At 34.4% G+C, this 6,453-nt stretch overlaps 1 long non-coding RNA gene across 1 annotated transcript; it reads left to right on the forward strand.

The window, feature by feature from the left end:
• Positions 1 to 1,485: 1,485 nt before the first annotated feature.
• Positions 1,486 to 5,118, forward strand: LOC144339548 (uncharacterized). Its single transcript, XR_013414596.1, has 2 exons — positions 1,486 to 1,692; positions 3,105 to 5,118. It is a non-coding gene; the product is annotated as an uncharacterized LOC144339548 (long non-coding RNA).
• The last annotated feature ends 1,335 nt before the right edge of the window (positions 5,119 to 6,453 follow it).

Consider the following 6,453-nt stretch of genomic DNA (forward strand, 5'->3'; position numbering starts at 1 on the left):
CCTGTAATCCCAGCACTTTGGGAGGCCGAGGTGGGTGGATCACTTGAGGTCAGGAGCTGGAGACCAGCCTGGCCAACATGGTGAAACCCTGTCTCTACTAAAAATACAAAAATTAGCCGGGCATGGTGGTGGACGCCTGTAATACTAGCTACTCAGGAGGCTGAGGCATGAGAATTGCTTGAACCCGTGAGGCGGAGGTTGCAGGGAGCCAAGATCGTGCCACTGCACTCCAACTGGGGCAACAGAGTGAGACTTTGTCAAAAAACAAACAAACAAAAAAGAAAACAAAGAAAAGAAAATGAAGAAAATGAGAAAGCTCAAAGTAAGGAGAAAAAAAATCACTAAATATATAGGGAAACAAGACACTGTGAATGAGAGCAACTATAAACAATATTAAGGCTCAAAAGTCTTCATATGTAGGAATTCTAAAACTGAAAAAATAAAAATAAGCTTGTTTACAATGTTTCACACAAACATATAGAATGGTGAGTAAAAAGTTAATAGATGTGTAAAACCCAGCCGTTCTAGAAATGAAAAATATAATGAAAATGGACGATTTTACACAAAGTTGTCTGTAATTGAGACCCAGAGTTGTAAAGAAACAGAAAATACAAAAGAGACACGAAGGACAGAATAAGACGGTCTAATATTTATCCAGTTGGGATTATAGAAGAAGAGAGAGATAGAGATAGAACATGAGGTAGAAGCTATATTTGAAGATACTGAGAACTTTTTAGAACTTGTGGAATAAAACAAGCATTAGATCCAGGAACTCTAGTGAACGAGGATAACTTAAGAGAAGTCAAAGTTAGAGGTTCAGCAAATTGCAAATCATTACACAAGAAAGAAGAAAAAAAAATAGAAAAAAAGAGGAAAATATTCTTAAAAATTTGATGGAATTTTTTCTGAGTAAGAAATTTATCCAAATCCCATTTCCTGCCATGTCCCTAAGAAATAATTTGTCTTATTCTTTTCCCCAAATACTTGGACAAGAGCTAGAAAAACCTGTACTGTAAATCGTATTCCTGAATAAAAGAAAATGAGAACATTTTTTTGGGGGGGGGATGGGTCAATTAGAAAGGTTTTATCTTAGTTGACACCTGTTAGATGTTTCTGGAGCAGTGTCAAGACGTGATGTGGACACCTCTATCTTTGAACAGGTAAACGTGGTATTACGTTTGTGCTAGTATCACAAAATTAAATTCAGCTGAGCTAAGCTGACAACGTACAAGATACAATTTGATCTGAGAAAACCACCGTGCGGCATAATGGTTACCAGCAAGCTGAGTAACAGGCAATAAACAGTCCGGTTATTCTACAGTCAATTTACTTCTGCATGAACCCAGTCGCTGATGTGAAGGGGAGGGGTCAGCGTAGTTAGGGAATTTGAGGCTCCTGTGACTGCGCATGCTCTAAGCTCCAAGCCCACAACCTCCTTTGAACGAAGACTACCGCCAACGCTAGCGCAAGGGGGCAGATGTGGTTGTGGGTTTTGTCCCTGCAGAGCTAGAAAAATAGTCCATTTAACATCTCAGCAAGCAAGTCGCAGGAACCTTCCAAAGCTCCACCCTCTAAACCGCAGCTGTATATACGGAAGTGATACTGTAATCAAAATAAGGAGGAGGAGGGGGAGAGGGGAGAAAAGGGGATACAAAGATACAAATAAAAGCAAAAAAACTTCACTTTTCTCGAGTAAGTACAATTACCTGTTCACAAATATTTGGGAATAGGCGCAAAGATTTACTTTAAAATAATTTTTTAACATAGTTTCCTTAATAATTAATGAAGGTATACCTTTCTCTATTGAATACTTGCAAACATACTTATTCAAAGAGCATTCATTATAACTTTTTCTTCTCATTCTCTTAAATGCCAACAATGTTTTTCGCTTTTTCTCTGTCAAGATTTATTTTGGGAGGGAAAAGTTGAAGGAAACTTTCTCAAAATTTAATACATAATTCTACGTGATTACATTCAAAACTGTTCTTGCAAGATTTGAATTCAGAATATTATTTAATAATATTTCAGTAACTATGTTTACTTATTTTTTAAAAATTTAAAAAAGGAATTGTCTAGAATATTATTTAGTTATGATATTTCAGTAACTACATTTACTGAATTTTGTTTCATTTCAGAAAAATAAAAGGAATTGTCTTTGTTCTATATTGAGTTTTAAAAATGAGAATGCTAACTCTTTTGATTTTAGTGAAGTGAGGTGAAGGACCAGAGGTGAAGTTATGGTAGGTTTCATGGTCAAATGAAGGAGACTCATTTTAAAGTTCAGGCTGCCACAAACACTTTGGACAAACACTTGGACACTTTAAATTCATGTCTACTGCACACCGTTATTCTTCCTTTGTAGTTTTCTTAACAGGATGCTATAGGATGTTTTGAAATCATTAAGTTAAAGCCAACACTCGTTATTTGAAGAACATGGTTTATTTCATATTATATTATATTTTTGGGCTAAGCAACATTAAATTCCAGCATAGATTTATTTTTTTCCCACCCTCAACAACAGCAACAAACTGAGCAGATTATACCTCATAGATTCCTAAAATTCATGTTTGAACATTCTCTGTAGTTTGGGCAATTGGTGTTAAAATTGTTAAAATAAACTTGACTGTTTTTTCTTGTCTTTTTTTAAATGAAAGAAAACAACTACTATATATTATTTTTCATTAATGGGAAAATTTTGAGAAAGAAAATGCATTTAAATTTTGGCTCAAGTTTAATTGCATACATACACAAGTCTCGTTCAGACAATACTCAACAGAAAATACAAATATAAGAAATCTGTTGTTCAACCTGAGCCTCTAAACATTTTGCATATGATATACTAATAAGAACAGGGAAAAGGACAGTCAATTCCTAATATATGCATGCATTTATAATTGAAGTTATGTTTGTGTAAGTATGGCAAGTAGAATAGATAGTATTTAAACCTTTAGATTGATAGGATGACAAAATAGGAAAAAACCCCAAAGCTTAACACAAAAAGTCATTGTTGAGTTCAGTTTCATATTTTGAAACACTGAAACGAATAGAAACACAATAAATCAATCTATAAACTTGCAATTTACCTTTTATTCCCTTTTTTCTAGGATATGTAATGACAATACAAGTTTGTGAACAGAGGGACAACCATGACGAACAGGCTTCTTGGAGAACAAGGCGAGTCCAGTTCAGTTGCCAGAGTTAACATATAGTGTGTTTCCTGTGATTGGTGTGGTTCTCAGGTGCTTGCTGTAAATTTGGGCAGTGTTAAAGGGTTGGCATTTCTATGTTTGGTCAACCTGATAGTGCTTGTACCATAATCATATAGGATGGTGAAACAGGTGTGGGACTTAAGTCCTTAAGAAATTTAAGATCTAACTTTTTAAAATGTAAAAGATCTAATCTTTTATATCATTAAGATTTGATCTTTTAAGATGCTTGAGTTAAGCGAAACTCATAAGAAACTGGTAAGTTGTTTCTCTAGCCTTTAAAAATATATGGAGTGAGTTCTATAATTCCTCAAGAGGTAAGAGCTGTTTCTTTTGAGCTGAAGAACATATCACATTTCCTATTTCATTGCAGAGATATTTCCCTACTTAAAAATGTTATCCTCTTTTCATCCACACAAAAATTGTGAAACAGAGGGGGTTGGGGCCAGCAAGGAAGTTATGAAGAAAAGTAATTTCACACTAGGTGGGCTGGAAGCCAATAGCTTAATTTTAATGTGACCAAGTAGATTATTTATTATTTATATCTGTTTTAATATAATAATAATTATAAAGACAATAATAAAAAATATTGTCTTTAAAATAGGTGATTTAAAGCATATTGATATATTGCATAAATGATTAATAATGTATGATTAGCAAGCAGCTTTTTGAAATTTATCATTATGCATAGACATTTCCAGAAAATTAGTGTTCTATGAATTTTATGTATTTCATTATCAGTAAGGTATTCTCTAATCCTTGAAAAATAAGCACTGCTTTTCTATTTTTAGCAACCTCTCAGTTTCCTTTTTGATAAGAGCTCACTTGTATTTCTTTTATTACATATAGAAGTGAAGATAAACATTTGGGATATATGTGGAAGGGACAGAAATAAACACATGTCCTTTAGGTAACTTACAGTACTCTTTATAGTTGGTATAAAAACCAAACACTCATGAAGAAATTGGAGATATTTAAAACAAATAAGGAATTATTGGAAATAATATTGAGAGATACTGACTTCAAGCGCAGTATGGATTCAGTTTCAAGGAGGAAGTGAAATTGAATCTGTACTTTGAAGGATAAGTTGCTTAACATCAAGGAGGTGGAGGGCACTTCTTGTGGGAGAGGAAAACAAAAAGCCTGAAGAGCAATGGAGACAAGAATGAGGAAGGCACATGGTGAGGACAGGGGAGAGAGGGACCAGACTGGAGAAGATAGCATTTGTTGGGACTAAGGAGGACAGTGGGAAGTAAGATATTCCAGAGAGTGTACTTTGCTTATAAAGACCCTAAAAGCCAAGCAAGAGAGTCTGGATGCAGTGAAATAAGCAACAGAGAGACACTGATATTGAGTAGTTCCTTAAGTATTAATATTTGCATATAAATGAGTAGTATTTTTTCTAATACTTAATAGAACCTGAAATTACACCTCTAGTCTTGTTTTCATCAACTTAGAATTTTCATTTCAAATGAAAATTTCACCTTTATTATTTAAAGGATTGAAATAAAGCCCTAATCTAGAACATATGAAAAAACGTCTCTGAATGCATCAATAGAAGAAATTGCTCCTGGAATAATTGCAGTTATGAATTCAATAAGGTAGCATTACATTTTTCTAGAAAGCTAAACAAGCTTTGAGCATGCCAGTCTTTTAGTAATAAGGATGGCAGTATAGAGCAAAGGAAAAGACTGTGAGTACCCACAGGGTGGTATTTGTGGCTGTGTATGGGGTTATTGGGAGTTACTGTTCTACCATGGAGAGCCAGGAGCAGAAGGCCATCGACGACTTACCGGCTCTTCTCCACACTCAGAAACAGGAAACACATAATGCAGAACACCAGGTTGCATGTCAAATGCCCTCTGACTCACTCCTTAGTAGGGGGAATAGTGATAAAGAATGCAAATTCCTATTTTGTAGTCTTTTAGCATTTTTTCAAGAGCATTTGCTTTATTTCACTTTATCTCCGTAGTTGTTCATCTCTAATCTGAAGAAAGCAGGTTAGATGAAAGTTGCTTAGCATCAAGTTAATGATTAGCAGAAGAACCATAATTCAACTTCAGCCTTTTCTGATTTCAAATCTGGAATTTACCTTTGTAACAAGCATCTTTGGTGATTCTTATGCACATTGCTTTGGTTTTCTATGTCTATATAAATCAGTAAGGTAATTTTAGTGTCCTTGCAGAGGAAGAAACTCTGCGGTAAAAATTGGAACTGAAACTAAAAACAAGTTTTGATGAAAGATTGCTTTGACAAGATTTACCATTGTTACTGTTGATAAAATAATATGCTTTTTACTCAAACAAAAATTTTATCGTTTGTGGCCTAACCAAAGTGTGTAAATTCTTTGAAAAAATTCTATTCTTCCCAGATTGACTTCAAGCATGCCACATTTTGTACGGAGAAGATATTCTGTATGAATAACTCAGTATTTATTATAATGCTGGAAAATATTTCTCTCAACAATAAGTTTCTCTCATTTAAAATAATGAGAGAAAGCATATTGACTCAAAAGAGCAAGAAAAATTATCACAATATCATAAGAAAATATTTACTTTATTGATGACAAAAATATTAGTTTGTTTTTAGAATATTTTCTGGCAAAATAAAGGTCTGAATATAATCATTTTAGTTATCTAGTTATTACAGTCTAGGACCACATTTTCTGAAACAAATTAATATGGACACGTTTTGAATTGAGCAGGATTACTTTTGAAGGACTTCAGGATATGTTAAGGAAATATTTTTCTTACTTCCTTTGTACTGCAAAGCAGTAAACCTAATTCTTTGACCTATAAGTTAAAAATAGTCTGGTATAAAGTCATCAGAAAATGGTTTCTTCCTTGACGTAGAGGAATGTATTTCAGCAATAACCTTATGATAATCTCCACTTTCATGCTATTGGGTGGAGCAAATCAATGCATTGCCTAGTAATTGGCTTCCGATTAATTCTCCATTTAGTTTTGACACAGGACTCTTTGGGTACAGAGGGACAAGCTTAACTTTGAGCCTGTGAATGTGGGGATGATTCTGTGCTAAGGGAATTTTAAAATTTGGAACTGACATAACTGATATAAACAAGGGACATACCACTTAGGGCAAGCTGAGGATGGGTGGGTGGGGAATCAAAGTCACTACAAAAGGGAAAGGAAACTGGTTTTGGAGATTCAAAATGGAAATCGGCTCTACTTAAGGATGGACCCACCGACTGCCAGGACTTGGATAAACTGTGCTATAGATTTGACCC

The sequence above is a fragment of the Macaca mulatta genome, chromosome 2, assembly GCF_049350105.2.
Source record: "Macaca mulatta isolate MMU2019108-1 chromosome 2, T2T-MMU8v2.0, whole genome shotgun sequence".
In the NCBI taxonomy this organism is placed as follows: Eukaryota; Metazoa; Chordata; class Mammalia; order Primates; family Cercopithecidae; genus Macaca; species Macaca mulatta.